Here is a 19487-nt window from a genome sequence, read left to right on the forward strand (position 1 = left end):
CTCATGAGTGAATGTCCTGTAAATAAGAAGTGCATGTGATTTCATAGATTGTCCTTTTGTTAACTTTTGTAATGTGTTGATCGGCATATTTATTTAAGAAGTGAATGTGATTTTGATACATTTTGCAACAAGCATCACGTTTATTTTTTGATTTTTCAATTTTAGAGACTTACAATAAAAATCAAAATTTACTAATAGAATAGGCAAAGATGCTAGTACAAATTTGATGGAATATTTTTATTATTGGAAAGTATCTCCCTAGTCCCTATAATATGGGTCCCAAAAGTTTTTTGGGGCATTGATGGTTGAGGGAGGTGCTCAACCTTACCTTTCAAATGTTACAGAAAAAAATATTTGCCAAGGTTTCGATCACGATTAAAGGCGGTTGTAACTAGTTGCTTCGTTTCTGGAGTGTGTACTTGGCTTCTCGGATTGATGTGGGGAGAGAAGGTTTGCTGTAATTAGCATGGCAAGCAGGAGGATGGTAGGCTGGTCAGAGAATGGCGGGCACTCGACGCAACAATTTGGGGGGAGAGAGAGAGAGAGAGAGCACAACGTTTTGGGGGAGGATGGATGGGCATGCCGACCTAGGGGGAGAGAGAGAGCAAGGGACGAGGATGGTAGGAGGAGATGTACAAAGACACTGAGGTGATGGAGAAAGATAAAGCGACGGTGGAAAAGGAGAGCAAAGAGACATAGCTCTAACCTTAGCTCTCCAATAATTAATTAGGGCCCGTGAGGTGAATATATATAGGGTGTGAGTGAATATGAAATCTTCAAATTCATGAAGACTTTTTATACAGAGAATCTCCACCTCAATGAATGACATGTGATAAAGTCCGCATCTTCACACACCAAGTTGATAAAGTCCTATTGTTGCAACCTACTATCAATGGCAAGTTGCACGGAGAGGATGGATGGGCACGTCGACCAAGGGGGGGCGGGAGAGAGAGCACGATGACCTAGGGAAGAGGATGGGTAGTGCAGAGAGTGATGGCTTTGTATGAGTGGAGGAGCAGAACCATGGGGAAGCTCTTATGCTTGTGTTTCTCGTATGTACGCTATTGCAGGTTGCTGCGGAGGACACCTTGGAGTTGAGCTCCTCTCTTACCCCATCGTCCCGGCCGTTAAATTCCTCCTCTTCAGCCTTCATGCTCTCTTTCCGCCCCAGCTCCAACTCCAACTCCACGAATCTGTCTGCCGGATGCCGTCCGAATAACCAGATCGTCAACTGCAGCAGTAGCATCAAGTATGTAGAGATGGAAGGCACGGATTTCCCATCCAATGATTTGGCTCATTTGCAAGGTTTGTCGGAGGAAGAATGCAAGCAGCAGTGCTTGACCAGTGCTCTTGTCTGGCTGCTGTGTACAGGCAAACCGGAGACGGCAACTGCTGGCTGAAGAATCCAGTGCAAAATGGCCACAACGAAGCGTCGCAGGAACTCCGTGCCTTCCTGAAAATCCCTGATTCTGACCCCCTTGAACCCAGCACTATTGTGGACACTCCAACTAATTGGAGCTCCCATGAGTTCCTCTGGCAACCCCCAAGCTCAAAACAATCAAGCATTCCAGATCTCAACAATACTCCAGGCGTTAGCCGTGGCTCCAAAGATCAAGCGGTAGTCATAGCTTCAACCGTTGGGATTGCAGCAGTGGCCGGCTTTTGCTTTGTTGTTACTATTGCTGTATTGATTGGAAAGTCTAGAAGCTGGAAATTAAAGTACATGAAGCTTCATAAAGAGCTAGAGGATGTGTCTGGATCTCCTCTTCTGTTCTCATATCAGGAGCTCCAAGCTGCAACAGAAAATTTCAGCCACAAGCTAGGAGCAGGGGGCTTTGGGACAGTCTACAAAGGCCAGTTGCAGAATGACAAAGTGGTGGCAGTGAAGCAGTTGGAGGGCGTTTCACAGCATGAAGAAAAGCAGTTCACGGCAGAGATCGCAACTATTGGCAGGATCCACCACATCAATTTACTCCGCCTACTTGGTTTCTGGGCAGAGGGCAGCCACAGGTTGTTGGTGTATGAGTACATGGAGAACGGCTCTCTGGATCAAATACTTTTTGACGACAGTAATAATTCAGGCCAGATGATCAATCCATTGGATTGGGGCACAAGGTTCCAGATTTGCTTGGGTGTAGCAAGGGGCATAACCTACTTGCATGAGGAGTGCTTGGATTGCATTCTGCACTGCGACATCAAGCCACAAAACATACTGCTGGACAGGCACTACATGAGCGCTAAGGTGGCGGATTTTGGGCTGGCTTATCTGTTCCGTCGGGATCACACGGTGAAGATGAGCACTATCAGGGGCACTAGGGGTTACATGGCACCAGAATGGGTTTCCAATCTGCCCATCACTGCAAAAGCAGACGTCTACAGCTACGGGATGCTGATAATGGAGATTGTGAGCGGGAGGAGAAACTATCTGTACACCGAGTCGGCCATGATGGAGACCAACGAGAGATGGTGTTTTTCCATGTGGGCATATGGGAAGAAGGTGGAGGAGGTGGTGGATGCCAGAATGGAGGAAGTATCTGTGGACTGGAATCAGGTAGCTGTCGTACTGAAGATGGCCTTCGCCTGCATCCAGGCAGACTTCCATGCTAGGCCGCCCATGGGAAAGGTGGTGCAAATGTTGGAAGGTATCCTGCCCATACCAGAGGTCCCACCTCCCTCCCTCTTGTGAGTGTGAATGAACCTTCAAAAAGAAATAAACGTATAAACGTTTAATTAACCGAAAAAAAAGACGACACATCTAATATACTAAGCGACACCCTAAGGGTAAGGGTAAAGAATAAATATGCCCTTTCGGAGCAAGTAATAACAAGTTTCAAGCTGTCTACCTGTGCACTCTGTCTCTCTGTCTTGATCAGCTGTCTTCCTGTGCACTCCGTCTCTATGATTAAGTGATTTAAGTTCATACAATTAGATAGGCTAATTTCTCACATGGTCTCACGATAGGGAACTAATTAGCCTAGGACTTCTTACATATTCTGAAAAGCCTACGGCTTTCTCTGATCCGGACAGCAGCAGTAGAGCGTAGATGTTGCCGTCTACTACTGGTGGACAAAATCAGCAATAACAAGCCCTAGAGAAAATCCACTCGGTCCTACCGGCGCGACTGGACAATATAACGGGCTCAATTACCGCGCGTGGAGAGTAAAGATGGAAATGTGTCCCAAGTGCTCAGATCTCAACACAAGCCCACATTGGCATGGCAAATATAGTAGCACACCAAGCTTGGATTCAAAACGATCTCTCGGCAGCACTGACCGAGATTGTCCAAGTGCCGAGATCGTCCTACATGTTAGAAATAGTGAAGGGGCGGGCACTGGGGTTAGAGTGCAGCAACGGCTGCTGTATTCACAGAAACATACAAGAACAAGAGAATAATAAAGATCAAGATAAGCAATGGCTGCTGTATTCATAGAAACGTACAAGAACAAGATAATAATGAAGATGAAGATAGTATTAATGTTGTGAAGTACAAATTCTTATAAAGGGTAGAGAGTTTGCTACAAGTCATTAGGAACTCAATGGAGTCTTTTTGGGCCCTTTAATTTGCCATTGCCTAATGGAGGTGATTAAGAAATAGACAAATAGGGAGATTACATGTGGACTGAAACCAATGGTTTGTAAGAGCCTAGAAGGTAGTGGTCAAACTTAGAATAATAGGCTAAATAGGCTCTTTTTTAATTTTCAAAATCAACTAAAACTCAAAAATTTTATACGTATATGAATTTTTCCCCTATTTTTTATAGAAAAGGATTGCTGCAGCCTGCAGCCATCATTAAGTAAGGTCTCTAAAGTGATAGAGGCCCAAAAACGAGTTCCCATGCATTCAATGCACATTCCCCTTCACTTTCCACTATCCCTCTCTCCCACGTTCCCTCCAAAATGCTCTCTCTTCTCTCTTTCTCATAGCAGGGCGTTTTTCACTCTCTAGACTACTTCTTTTAGCTATCTACCTCTTGATCTACCTCTCTCTTCACTCAGAAACCTAGATCTATAGCTATGGAAGCTTCATCTGCAACCTCCTCTCAGAAGCTATAGAAGTTTGATCCTCACTTACATTTCCTTCCTTCATCCTTCTTCCTTGTCCAACCTCCGTTTATAGAGTGTAACAGCAGAGCTTAGCTATGGAAGCTTGATCTGCAACCTCCTCTCAGAAGCTATGGAAGTTTGATCCTCACTTACATTTCCTTACTTCATCCTTCTTCCTTGTCCAACCTCATTTTACAGAGTGTAATAGCAGAGCTTAGCTATGGAAGCTTGATCTGCAACCTCCTCTCAGAAGCTATGGAAGTTTAATCCTCACTTACATTTCCTTACTTCATCCTTCTACCTTGTCCAACCTCCTTTTACAGAGTGTAACAACAGAGCCAAGCTATGGAAGCTTGAGTTGCAAATGCTTTGGCTCTTATAATCTTACTCATTGTCTCCTCTCACCCCCTCTAATATCCTCTTTCAAAGTGCAGTAATAGCACAGCCAAGCTATGGAAGCTTGAGTTGCAAATGCTTTGGCTCTTATAATCTTACTCATTGTCTCCTCTCACCCCCTCTAATATCCTCTTTCAAAGTGCAGTAATAGCACAGCCAAGCCTTTGGAACTTGCTCTACAACTCCTTCTCTTTTGTACATCTCCCTAGTGTAAGTTTTTTTCTCACCATTCTATTTTTCTTTGCCATCAAGGTTTATAATCTCCCTAATATATACATCTGATGTCTTCTTCTAGAGCTCGAAGGCCTCTGATCAGTATTCAATCTCTCTCTTGTAGCAGTGGTCAAGATGAGGATGGGCACTGGAACATCAAACAGTACGAGAAGTGGAATTGGATTACGATGTAGCCTAGTACAAGAGGAACCCACAAGGTGTCAAAGCGATACGTTGATATACAAAGTCACCATTGGAAAGGGCGGATATTGGAGCTCAAACAAGATCGTGATGGAAAAAAGCTAGCCAAGGTCCAACATGTTTACAAGGCAACAGAGCTGAAACTAGCAGACCATGACCAACGTCAACGATTTCTTGCAAATTGTAAGTCATTTCACTACTTTATATTCTTGTTTTTAAATCGATTGTGTGCTAATAATGGTATACTGAGCACTGCTTTGATTGTTCTTGGGTTCCTCTGCGTAGATATTTTCCCTCAAACTATAGTGAGTGGGAGCCTATGGAGGCAATTTCAGGAACCTTTGAAGCATACCATGTGGAGCTTGGTAGTTTAATCTTTGGAGGGTGTCCAGCTGCACAACTTCTTGCACAAAACATCTTCTTCTATGAGGATACATATGTGGTTCCCACGACAGCAAATGGTACTGGAAAATTAGTTCCAGAACCTACGCCAACTCTCACATCTATTGAATGGCCAATTCCAGACAATGCTTCAGTGGCCATGGCTTGTTTGCAAATCGAAAGCAAGGTGCAAAATGCTATGAAGTGCACATATGGATCTCACAAAGCAACCATAACCTGCTTCATACCTCTACACCTCTTTGTGTACCTGTTCCGTACAAGTGACACACATCGTACCCCAACTTTATGGATTGCAAAGGGGGAGAGAGCTCTCACTTGTTTCTTATCACCTGCATGGGATAAAAAAGTTGTTCAACACAATGGAGACACCATCAGATGCGGAGTAATAGTTGAGAAGGTTGTGATGCGCTACCATATTGTCAAGCAACAGTTGTCCATTGCGTTTCCTTACAAGCGATGGAAGCTTACAAATGGAGAATGGGAGGCGTTAGACTCTGACACAACCTCTACAGAACAGGGTGTGCTACATATATCCATGCAAGGTGGGGATGTAGAAGATGTTGCTGTGAATGATGACTGGTCCCTTGCCAACTTACGTGACTACTTAGTTCTTCGATTCTCACTGAGTGGTGATTTTGCTTTGATAATCAATGGTAGAGTAGTGCGCAAAAGGCAGGAACGATCTTTTCTTTGTAGAGAAATTACTTTCCCTGGCTGTGTAGCTATCAAATAACCACTGGATATGTAATCTTGGATTGAAGTAAATACAATTTCAATTTTTTTGCCTCACTGTCTTATTAAGGTTTTTCAATTGTCTTGTGCAAGTTTTATTTTTTTGTGATAGTGTAAGGTTGGTCACACAAGCATCTGTGGCTTGAGCCACTAGTAAATTAGAAATGACCTTGCGATGGAAGGATACGTTCTTGCTTTCGCATACCATTTTTTTAAAATTTTTTGGTACTTAAAATTTTTAAAAGTTTTTAAAAATTTTATAACAAGGTCGCCCATTTATAAACGATACTTTACTCATTTTCATCATCAATTGACAATTATCGTTCTCTCCTAACACTTGCTCTCAATTTCGCACACCTTTCTGTATCACACACTCTCTATTTCTTGCAATCACTCATAGTCATGGCACCTCTACTTGACGCACTTATTGCACAGCTAGGAAAGCTTGAGTTACTTCATAGGGTTGACGAGATCATCCCTATGTTTGAGGGAGCAATTGATGTGCGTGCAACAATGCATCTACACGCGGATGCTTTCACAGATGTCATTCAGTATATGGATGAACACATCAGCACGTACTCCATCATGTTTGAGGGTGATGAGGGCCTATGGGTTCCGGTTGACCATATTCAGGGAAGACAAGAATTTTAGATTTCGCCTATCAAGGTTTTTAAAATCCCTCACAGAAAAGGACTACAGGAATGAGGAGGAAGACTTACTCTTGGATCTACAAATGGGCAACATCGGCACTTCTTTCCTGAGCTGGGACATGGTTTTGGTCCTTCTGTTTACAAGAGGGTGTGGCGAAAGAAAGTGGCAAGGAAAAAGAAAAGGGCAAAGCAAAGCTAATGGAGCAGGTCCAAGAGGCCCATGCTGAGGAAGAGAATGTTACAGAACAATGGGAGGCCTCAATGGCATTGGTGGCTCTACAAGAGAATGTCCCCGAGGAGGTTCCGGACCTAGTTCTAGAGGGCGATGAAGTACTTGAGGAGGTCCCAGACCTTGTTATCATGTCTTTGCATCCAATCATTATTGATGGGAAAGAATTTTTGTTTTTGGATGACATTGCCAAGACACTCGGGTTTCGCGAGGATGAGGGACTGTCCATTATTGCCGTGAATGCTGGGGGTCAAGACAAAGGGAAAGTGAAAATCTCTTTTGAAGATGACAACCTCACAAAAGCGCTTGCATACGATGTTGGTAGCAGTTCCTTGGAAGATGTAGTGGCCAAAGCGCTCGTTGAAATAAAGCAAGATGTGCAATTCTATGAGAGCGTAGCTGCCTTTGAACCACACATGCCCTTGGTTTGCTGGCGATGCTCAAGACCAAGGAAGCATAAACTTGACAAATGAGCAACTAGTTGCAAGTGACGATGCAACTGAGGTATGTCCTAACTTCTTGGTTGTAAAGCAAATTATTTTTAGTTGTATCATTTCACACTTCCTAACTTCTATATTGACATGTTGACAGACTGCTTTTGAAGTGGACAAGTTTGCTATGCGCGTAGGAGGAACGCGGCCAAAGTCAGAGGGTCGAGATGCATCTCTTTGGCACTACATACCTGCCCTCAGAGCCGACATAGTGCGGGTTTTTCATTTAGACTATTCAGAGATCGCCTATGCCGAGCTCCTAAAATGTAAAGCACTTAGTGCTGTCGGAGAACCCCTTAGCCTCAAACATAAATAAATGTATTTTGGTAGCTAGGAAAGCTACCTTGTATTGCTGTACGGGCAAGCATCCTGGCTCAGTTTTAAGCCATTGTGCCCTGTCTCAGGCTCAAGGAATCAATGAGCCGAGTGATATATTCCAAAGCTTAGGCCAGAAACCAGCCTCTAGAACTCTCTCTCCTGAGCTCTTCCAAGAGCTTATTAAAAAGATGTAATGCAAACTTCTCTTCCAAGTTTAATAAAAAAATTTTGTTGTGCATTGTAAGTTGTGATTTTTCCTGGCGTACTTGTGATATACAATTTCAAGCCTTGCAATTTCAAGATTTTGTTCATGTGTTCATAGAAAATATTGTTTAGGACTCATTTTAAATGTGATCGTGATTAAAAAAAGTAATCGAGATTGGGTTAGAGCGGTACGAAAAAATGTTGTATTTATAGATGTATACACACTCACATATATGTATATATATGTATATATATGTATATATATGTATATATATGTATATATATATATACATATATATATGTGTGTGTGTGTGTGTGTGCACCTATATATATATAAGATTATGGGGCTATTGAAAGATATATATATATATATATATATGAGATATATATTCCTATATATAAAAGATATATAGGATATATATATATGTATATATTTGTATATGTATATATATATATATGTGTGTATATATATATATGTGTGTGTGTGTGTTTTTTCCTGTGTGTATAGTGCTTTTATGCTTTTTTTAATGAAATGTTCATTGGCACTGAGCATACAAAAAAAATTGGACTCAACAAAGAATGTAACACAACTCAAAAAGCTTTCATTAATGTGTGAAAATGCTACAAAGGAATTTGGCAACATTACAAAATTTTGTAGGGAGAATTACAAAGAGGGTTAGCCTATTGAGGTAGAAGGCTACGCTCTAAACATAGGCGTAGGGCTAGGGACATATCTACAGGCTTCAAAGTGACTCTCTTGGCATGTACCATAGCCAGCACTGAGTCTTCAAAAACAGAAACTACAATATCTTCAGCAGCTTCTTGAAGAGCTTCAAGAGCTGTGCTCTGTATGCGGTCAACCCTGTCAATAAATTTTTCCATTGTTTCTCTCACCAGTCGAGAGAATGGTGCCTTGGGGATGAGAAGATCTGTGCTTTTCTGATATTTCCTAATCTCTCATAGCGCGACTATCCCTGGCCTCCATTTTCTCTTCTTCTTTGTAACCGGTGGAGGCGGTGGTGGTCTTTGATTCTCCCACGGTGGTCGTTCAGACCTGAACTTCTTTTTCTTTTGTGCACGCTCTTCCTCTTCTTGTTGGTCTCGAAACTTGCCCTCCATTCTTTTGCCACACGTCTTGACTGGACGTCTGGATGTTGTGACTGCTTGTGGCTGTGCTTGGCTTGCCCTCCTTGCGTCCTCTTTGGGCTACTGTCTCTTTTGCATTTCTGTCTCCCAAGCCGCCCTCACAAGAGCAAACTCTTTGTCAATGGTATCTTTCGTGATGCCATAGGACAAGAGCTCGACCTCCCTGTTCTGTAAGATAACCTCTAGCTGTTCTAGGGTGTCGGCCTCAATAACAATCTTCGGTTGCCCTTGACCTTCCTTCTTTTCGACACCGCTCTTCTTCTGCTTCTCTACTAGGCTCTGCTTCTTCAGCTTCCTTCCTACGTTGCGCTTCTTCGGCCTCCTTCCTGCGCTCTTCTTCTCTCATCTCCTTTGCCTCTTGCTCTGTTACTATAGGTAGATTTGTCCTTTTTGCTGTAGCAGGTAGTGGACCGAGTTGATCGAAAAACCGCAAGTCTTGCTTCTGTTCTTCTAGCATGGCCTAGGTATGTACGAGTGCGAGAGATAGTGGGAGGGCAAGAGAGAGTAGAGCACAAAGAAGAAATTGAAATGTGGTGGCTATAAATGAAAAATGACTTAAATATGTCTATAAATATAATTTTTTAAAACTTTTAGAAAATTTAAAAACACAAAAAGATTATAATCAAAGAGTTTAAGCCCATGAGGAACCACACCGACGCTTGCTTGCTACCCACTGCCGTAGTCTCTCCCTAGCATTTGATCTGTTGTATCCTCTTCAATTCTTCTTGCATTAACAGTTTTCATTATTTGACGCCTAAGAGACAAATTACTGCGAGTTTTTTGCCTTTTTTTGCCAACCAGAACGCGATAGAACCAGTTGAACATTTCATGGAGCGCATTACTCGTGACTTTGCCACCACCATGGCGAGTGCCCTTAAAATACACGGCCTTTGCTTGGTAATGTGATTTCTCCATCCCTTGATTGCTCCAAAGTGCTAAAGAGCCATATCTATCGAGAAAGTATGGCCGATGTGCATACAATATATGCTGCATAGAAAATTACAAAAAGTCAACAAACAGTATGAAGAACATACTACAAGGACACAAGAAATATAACATTACCATGTAGTGAGTAATGTGTGTTTCTCCCCATGCCTCGACCATTTCTTCTGTAAATCTACAAGTGGCTTGTTTAAGTGCCTCAATACCATGGTCATCTAGGTGAGGTCGCTCTAGAAGATCGACCATTTTATTACACACCTCCCATACACGTGCACGTTTTAGGCCAAGCCTGGCATCATTTCCTCGATATATTGTAACATCACATATCTTCTTCCAAATTTTAAAGTCAGTGTGGCTATGAGAACCCAAGTGGTTTGATAGCAAGTGCCTTTGATCCACCCATGCAAATTTTATTAGGAAGACCACTGCTCCAGCATGTAATCCCATAGAGGAAAGTACACCCTCTAGTGCACGTATCGACTCTTCTCGTCGATCTTCGGGCTCCATGTTCCAGACATAGTTTATGTGGAGCATCAATAGCTTATCCAAAATCCTGAGTCTTGCATGTAATGTGCACACATGCACTTGACATAGTGGAATGTCCAAGATTGGGTTCCAAGCATTGTCCTCCTGGTCACGACTAGGTGGCTTGCTCTGGTCACAACTTAATATGCCATTATGCCATACCTTTGATCCTTTCCTCTGTTCAGCATAAAAAACGATTGCTTTTTTTGCACCCACCTATTTTTGACTTTTGCCTTTGCTAGGTTGTTTCCCTTTTACTCTTGAGTCTACTGCTGTCTTGGAATGACAACAGTAAACACATGAGAATATAGTATTCGCACCTGTTTTACAACCCAACATACACTTTAAGGTTTTTAGATCGCCACCCAAGTGCCATTCAACGTTAAAGCAGCCTATTCCGAGAACATCAAGCTTTTGACCATTGACCTGACAAGAGACGACATATTGAATGCCAGACCGTTCAAAATACCACCTCAAGGTATCATGATTCTATTTTGGGAGGACCCATGCTGCTTGCCACCAGATGTTCTTCTCTGATTGAATGCCGTAGTAGTCTTGCTTATGCCCTTGACCCCTATTATTGCTGTCTTCAGTTGCATCCAACTCTTGGGTGTCTAAAGGCTTTCCTCTAAGTGCTCGGCTCATCAAGGTTAAACTAACACGCTCCAGTATTTGACCTTTAACCACTTGACATTCATCCAGCTTCAAGACAAACACGGCATTTCCACCTGACTCTTCAAGTGTGAGGCCATAGTACTGAATCATTGCTTTTTGTAGCACTTCCATGTCAATGTAGACATTGTTATATGCATTGTATTCAAAGGGGATCTGTAACAAAACAAAGGATGGCAATGGGTGTCAATGGTGGTTGGTTGTTTTGCAGTAGAAGTAGCCTCTGATTTGGTTGCAAAAAACAGTAGAAATCGAGGTTATTGAAAAGCCAGAAGTAGGTTGCCCCCCTTCTTGGACTGAGAAGAGGGCTTTAGTAAAAATAGTGTGAACTGCATGATGTGAGCCTGCAAAAAGAGAGCCCACTCAGAGGGTTGTGTGACGAGGGTAGCAAGGGAAACCTCCTTTATTGAGTTCTTCAAGTTCTTTTGTCTCCTGCTTTAGTAATAGGGCATCTAGGATGTGGTCGTCCAGGGCTTAAATGGCTGTAGAGATGTGGGCGGTTGCATGGCCTAGGGAAGCCCGAATCGAGGGCGAGTTTGTCTAATGGGCCTTTGCATATGTATGCTCTGTTGCATGCAGGGTGCAACTTTTGTAGCAGGTGTTGAGGATGCCTCTTGGAAGAGGCGTGGACCACCAGGGTTGGTGGCTGATGATGTAACAAGAAGACTGCAAATGGATGCAACTGCTGGTGTTAGGATGGGCAGAACAGGGTCTGCCAGTTGGTGTTGTTGAGGCAAGAGGGCAGAAAAAGGATTGATGAAGGAGGCCTGCAAAAGACCACAGTGTGGATAGGCACCTTCAGCAAACAGGGGCACGACAAAAATGCCGTTAGAGGGCTTGGCAAAGTTAGTTCTCTCTGGATGTTAGGAGCAACGCCATAATCAGAACTAGATAAAGGTCCCCCATCAGTACTAGATGCCGTTAATGCAGAGGGGAGGGAAGACCTCCCATGAACATCAAAGGGGGCAAGGGTGTGTTCTATCGAATCAGGAAAAGGGGCTCCTCTGTGAGAGAATACAAGTACAGAGAAAATGCCCTGAGGGCAAGTGCTGACAAGGCTATGGGAGTTAGTGTTGAGGAGAGAGGCTAGGTCAAGTGCTCTCACAAGGCCCCCCAACTCTCGAGGGCAATGCTTAAATTTGAAGCCCAAAATAGGCTTATGATACATTTTGGGCTTCAAATAATGCCCTTTATTTTGTCCAAGGTTGCGTGTGAAGTCTAATTAATATAAGGTTTCACTGGGTATAATTCTTATGGTGTTTGCAAGTGCACAAGCACAAGCATACGTATGCATAATTAGATTTAAACCTTACCAATCGTCATCCTCAAAAAGTGCTGTAAAGTTGCCCATTACCACTTACCTCTATTGTTTTCACCTTCAACCCTCCACTAAAGCCTTCACTATCCAACGCTATTGGTTCATTGCAATTCGCTAGTGGCCCCTCAGCTATAAAGCCTAGAGAGGATTCTAACCTATACTCCACTTACGTTATGCCTTGTGTGAAGGTACTACATAGTAATATCAATAATAGGTCTAAAAACCTTAGGACCTCTTTAATTTAGTGTATTACCCATAATACCTATAACAATAATATGAGCTTGTATTTTTTTGGCATGCCATGAGTATGTGAAACATATACGGTCTACTGTTTTACATTGGAGTACAAAATAATGCGCCAAAGCAATAATGTCGTGCTTGTGATAATAATGTGAGATACATTTTTCTTCCCTCATTACCGACTATAAAGACAACAATAATTTGTGTCCATGGATGCCTTTTGATGTGCCATATGTGTTGTGACCTTAAAAAACAATAAGAGGGAGGCCGTATAAAAATGTCATGTAGGTTGTAGTGATAGTAACTCTATTGTGTCCAAAATCTATGCCACTAGCCTCAAACTCCTTACCTCTCTAGCTCGAAGCTCTCTCGCAAGCATCACTGGCAAATTGCCTACACACAAAGAAAGCCCTAATTAGAGAGAGAAACACACACACACACATACATTGATAGAGGAACACACACACACATACACACACGTGCAAGAGAAGGGCTTGGCATACATGTGAGAGAGAGGGAAGGGGAGAGAGAGAGAGGAGGATGACAGGTACACACACACATACACTCTCTCTCACTATAAGAGAACGAGGCCATACAAGCACACACACACACATACAACAAGAAGGATGACACATACACACACACACTCTCTCTCTCTCTCTCTCACTATAAGAGAACGAGGCCATATAGGCGCCATCGAAAAAAGGAAAATTGAGGGACCACCGAAAACCACCGTTTTTTGACGTAATTTTGGGGTCATTTTTGATGCAATTTTTGATGCCATTTCCGGTGCCATTTTCGGCACCCTGATTTTTTTAATTTCAATTGCCCTATTTATGACATACATGCATATGGATGCATATGTCCTTTGCACTCTATCCAATTGCTACATAAGCATGCTACATAAGCATGTCATTCACGTGCATGTTAGATCTATAGCTTATAACTCAAGGCAATTGATTTTCATGCAAACAGACAACTAGCATTGATAATTTTAAGGTCACATGAAAGAATATTGTCCTATTAGATCTTACAAAATTTTATGCATATGTGCTCTTTTACTTTTCCACCCTATTATACTATTTCATGCATACTACTAAAACCTATTAGTCTCAATCACCTATTGAAAATCTAAAACCACCTATTATTTTTATTATTGTATATATATTTATATTTATTAATTTTCCACCAATATATTTTGTAACTGATGAGTTTCTTCTATATTTTGTGTAATTTGTAACCATAATATTTACAAGGGCTTGATCACACATGCAACAACTTAGATATGTCTGTGGGGTTGAGTATTGTGTAGTGAGCGAGAAGCGAGTAGATGAATGCACAAGTCATTGACGCTCATACTTGTCGCTGCCTTTGGCAGGTCACATTTGTGTTACAATGCATGTTGTGATAGAGTTAATGTCCCAAACCCTAAATCACTTCTCCTTTCTAAGCCTAAATTCCCTATAGTCTTGGGGCTTTTAATCCTTGCAAAGTTTTTTGACAATGATTAAGCTCATTAATAGCCCATGAGTCGAGATACAACACGCAAATGAGAAAGGGAAAGAGAGACATTTGAGAGAGGGAGGGAGTGAGGAATTCTATTGCATGAGGGATTTATGAGATCGTGCATGATCTAAAATGACTTTGAAACAAATTGAACATTATCAATATTACACTCAAACGAATTTTATTGCACTCCATTATACAATGAAGGATAAAAATCTACAAGACTCAAAAAGATGCAAGGTGTCATGCTGGTACTAAGAGTTTATCAATGGATACAAAATTACATTAGTGTGCTCATATTAAGAGCAGCACATAGTGCTACAAGTTATCATCCTCTAGTAATGCTTGACGAGCAATGCTTCTAGTTCCGTCAATGCTTTCAAGCTCTCCCTCATTCTCCACAACCGACTCTTAGAGAAGCCTCACCTGAATGCTCGATGCTAGCTTCTTCATTGTTGTCATGATCTTCGTCATCCATGTCTTCGTGTCCTTGTGCGAGTGTGTGGACTCATTGCATGATATTATCAATCTCCCCCAAAAGCACCTCTATATGTTGCCCTGCATATATATTTTTTTGTGCGTAGAGATACTTGAATTATGTACCACCAACATTCGTTTCCCTTAATGCCTCACTCATTAAGCAATCCTTTCCATTTCCTTGTGGTACTTCGCCTGCAACCCGCTCGTCTTCTTTATGCGACCATGCCTGAGCGGCCAAGGGATCATTCTTACCTAGAAATTTGGCTGTGTACTAGAGACTCCTGCACTAACCATCCCTTAGCCATACTCGCTTTTGGTCTTGCCCTCTATCTAACAAAGTTCTTGAGAGTCTTCATGAATCTTTCCAAGAAATACATCCAATGTGTATGCACAATCCCTACGAGAGCAACCTCATCCACTATGTGTACCAGCAAGTGAACTTGGATTGTCATTACACTACTTGGAAATTGCTTATCCAATAAGCATGCCCCTTTAATGGCAATCAACCTATTTCCCTCAATACTTTCAATTGAAATCTCTTTTTGTGATATCCACCTCACAAGCCTCGATATCTTGTATATCAATTGTCTACTTTCTGGGGCAAGACAACCTTTTATTGCAACTAGCAAAATAAACTATAACATTTTATGCCAGTCATGTGTCTTTAGACTGTTGAGCTTATTGTCAAGGGTAAATGCACCTTTTAAGAAATGACTATGGCATGTTGGTGTTTGAAGTAATGCGATTTTGCTCTCCACACGATCCTCTTGCTTCGTGAATGTCCATGTGGGCCCATTGCCATGCATGTGCTCTCTGCAAGACTCTTTAAGATCCTCTCACCACCCACATTTGTCCTTCACACCAGCAAAATGATCCCATTGGTTTGTCCTACGTTCTTTAATATGTGCATGGCTTGTGCATGGGATTAAGAAGACTAGTGATAAGAAGATCCTACCAATAGGGCAAGTGATGTAAGATAGACAAGAACTTCATACCAAATGGGTGAGTCAATCCATCAGATATCACCCAAGCATTCTGTTGCTCTTTTGTTGACCATTGTTCCTTGGGCTAACGTCCAAGATAGCCTTCACACATGTTGTGGCCCTTCGGTAGGTAGTATGGCACATGCCCTTCATACACCATATTCTTTAAAGCTTTTGAATGTTGATCTTGTAGGTTTGGGCCACAAATGGGACATACATAATATCCACTTGTGGCAAGCCCCGTGCACTCCCCATAGCCTGGAAAGTCATGCATTATCCACATTAGATTTCTATAAATTATAGAAGTGCATCACCAATGTGGCCTTGACATATTATGGACCTTTACCCCTTCCCATAAGAGTTGTAGTTCTTCTACCAATGGTTCCAAATACACATCCATGTTGCTCACCTTATACTTTCCCGACACTAGTAGAGACAAAAGTAAGTGGACTTTCTTTATTGTCAACCATGGAGGTATATTATGGTTAACGAGTAGCATAGGCCATGTGCTCCATATTGTTGAATGCATGCCAAAAGGATTTAAGCCATCTATTGCAAGACCCAAGCAGATATTGCGACATTCTTCAGCAAAAGTAGGCCATGTGTAGTCTATGTGCTGCCATGCGTTTAAGGCCGATGGGACTCATAAGATCCCATCACTTGAGTAATGTAGTGAGTGCCAAGTCATTAGTTCAACCAATCCTTGCACCTAAACATGTGTTGTATGTGGGGGATAATAGGAAATGGCACAAAACCTTTGCGGATAGTAGACCCTGGAAGATCTTGGTGATAACATTGAGCACTTCGTAAGAGAGCATGTTCCTTTCGAAAATCACGCGATGATTTGGACAATCATGGATAGATATGTAGTCCATGACTACGCTTGCCAAGACCTTCTTTGCATCTGCACGGAATTCGGGCATACTATTCTCCACTAGAACAAGCGAGGACTTTGCTCACATGCTTGGTTTGCATTTTGGTTCCCTTGCATTGGTTGCATGGGCACATCACACACTTGACCAAGTACACATCTATGTTTGATGCCATATGAACCCACTCCTACCTTGTCTTCAACTCTTATCTTGTACCTGCGAGCGACGGTTATAAGACCATCATAGCAAAGTTACGGTCAAGTATACATATCGTGTACAGAGAAAAAACGCACAACATGATACCACTACGCATGCACACACGTCACTAACACTCTCCCATGCCCTAACATGGGAGCTCTTGATCTTAGTCTCATCTTAGTCCTTGCTAGGCCTAAGTTCAGGGCCCGCCACGTGAAGGCGGATCGCATATTGGGCCCCTGTCGTTGCCATGTTTGCGCCGTTTTGAGAGGGGCGGGGCATCGTAGGGGGCAATGGCATGGAGCATAGCAGGGCTTCATGGTAGTGATCAGCAGGGCCACGTGGGGCATAATGAAAGGATTCCTTGGGTAGTCGCGGGGCTTCACCGGTGCACCGAGAGAGGTTGTCCTTAAATTTGAAGCCCAAAATTGGCTTGATACATTTTGGGCTTCTAATAATGCCCGTTATTTTGTCCAAGGTTGCAAGTGTGAACTCTAATCAATATATAAAAGCATCAATATGAAGCATAAATCTGAGTTGTAAGGTTTCACTAGGTATAAGCCTTATGGTGTTTGCACGTGCACGTGCAGAAGCACACGTATGCATAATTAGATTTAAACCTTACCAATTGTCATCCTCAAAAAGTGCTCGAGAGTTGCCCATCACCACCTACCTCTATTGTTTTCATCTTCAACTCTCCACTAAAGCCTTCGTTGTCCAAGCTACGCTACTGATTCTTGATTGGGATTGATTGCCAGTAATGTGGGCATCTTTTGGGATTTATAAAGGTTGGTTGTCATCACCATTAACTTCAATTGACTTCACTGTTAGCCTTGAATTACCAAAGGTTGGTTGTCATCACCATTAACTTCAATTAACTTCACTGTTATCCTTGAATTACCAAATCCTTTCTCCAAATGAATGATGTTTCTCTAAAGTTTATATCAAAAACAAGGAGGAGATGAACTAAAACAAGGAAGCTCAAAAAGAAAAATAAGAAAAAGATCAACATTGAAAATGAGTCAAGCTAAGACTGTGGATGAAAATGAGGTGAGCAAATAATTAAATCAAGCCAAGACTATGGGGACTAAAACGAGGTGACCAAATAATCAAGTCAAGCCAAGACTATGTGGATGAAAACGAAATGACCAAATAAACAAGTCAAGACAAGACTATGGGGATGAAAAGAAGACAATACTATGTGGTGGTGTAACAAAAGGGATCTATGTGTGTCATCTTATGGTGAGTTACCTCTCATGTATGCTTTGGAGACATGCCTACTGGCCATGTGCTACCTCGTAAATAAAGGTAATCTTGCATACATGAGTGACCTTTCATGTATGTTTTGGAGGTATGCCTACTGACCATGTGCTACCTTGTAATAAAGGTTTTTTACAAATGACATTGCACATTTTATTCCATCCACACATGCTCTCTCTCTCTCTCTCTCTCTCTCTCTCTCTCTCTCTCTCTTGTTTAGGAAACCCATCTTTCTAAACCTTACATTAATCCTTTTTATTATGGATTCGGTAAGAACTGACCAATTTAAATAAATATTTCCTGTATTCAACACAAGAAATGGAAATTTTTTCTTTGGGCTGAAAATGAATTGGTCATTTCAAACATGTATTTTCTTCTTACTTTCACACAATTATAATAGAAAGTTGAAATTTTTAAGAGGTCTTTTTTCTTCTCCCACCATTTTGCATACGATTTTTCAAATTTCAAATTGGATCTAGAAGTCAATATTAGATAATTTAGTAAAAATCTCATATTTTGGGAATCAATCACTCCATTTAATTTTGGATATATCTTAAACATGCCAACTCCAAATTTGTCAAAGATTGTGTATCTAGATTCAACTCTTCAAGATCTTTCCAATGATATGTCACATGAGGGGGTTTTGATAAAATTTTGGACAAGTTCACCATGATCCCATTTTTCAAATGGGAATGGGATTTTTCCCAAATTATCTAATATGGTGTTCTAGGCTAAAACAAACTTGTGTTTTCTAAACCCCCCCACACACACGTATGCACACATATACATATGTTGAGATAGAGAGGCTTAAGAACACACACACACACACACACATGCGCGCGCGTGTGCATGTATGCACGTGCACACACACATGCACACACATATATATGCTATGATAGAGAGACTTAAGAAAAAAAAAGTGTTTAAGAAACTATCAAAATAAGAAGAGGCCTCAACCTTGGCTAGTTTCTCCTTTAAAAAACTACTGTAACACGTCAATGTATTTAACTACTACCATATTCAAAATCTCAAACTGATTTTACTTTATAAATATATTTGATCTATGTAAAAATACAACAAAGGATAATTTTTTCCTAGCATTATATGCACACTATAACTCGCAATAGTGGCCCTACTTTATGGTAGGTTGACAATTGAAGCCAGTGTAGGGTAGATAGACTTAAGTATGATAAGACATGAGAAAAAGGTGTTCATGATTGAGTAACAAGCCCTTGGTTTTCAAGGGCAACCCCATCATTTCATTTGAGGGTAAAAAATGGATTAGCATTTCTTCCCGGCTTATCATTTAGAAGGGCACACTTACTAATTTTACATATTAAAGCCTTTCTTTTTAAAGGTAAAATTTATGATGCCCTTATATCAAGGGTTAAAAGCCCTATGCTAACCCAATTCTAGGGTTAGCAAGAGCTACCGCCATTATGTTACATAAAAGAGTCACGATAGC

At 41.6% G+C, this 19487-nt stretch overlaps 1 pseudogene; it reads left to right on the plus strand.

The window, feature by feature from the left end:
- The first annotated feature begins 466 nt into the window (after positions 1–466).
- LOC147612412 (G-type lectin S-receptor-like serine/threonine-protein kinase At1g34300) lies at positions 467–2734 on the plus strand (annotated as a pseudogene).
- Positions 2735–19487: the final 16753 nt, after the last annotated feature.

The sequence above is a fragment of the Cibotium barometz genome, chromosome 45 (assembly GCF_041138505.1).
Source record: "Cibotium barometz isolate CiBa-2024 chromosome 45, ASM4113850v1, whole genome shotgun sequence".
NCBI classification, from domain to species: Eukaryota; Viridiplantae; Streptophyta; class Polypodiopsida; order Cyatheales; family Cibotiaceae; genus Cibotium; species Cibotium barometz.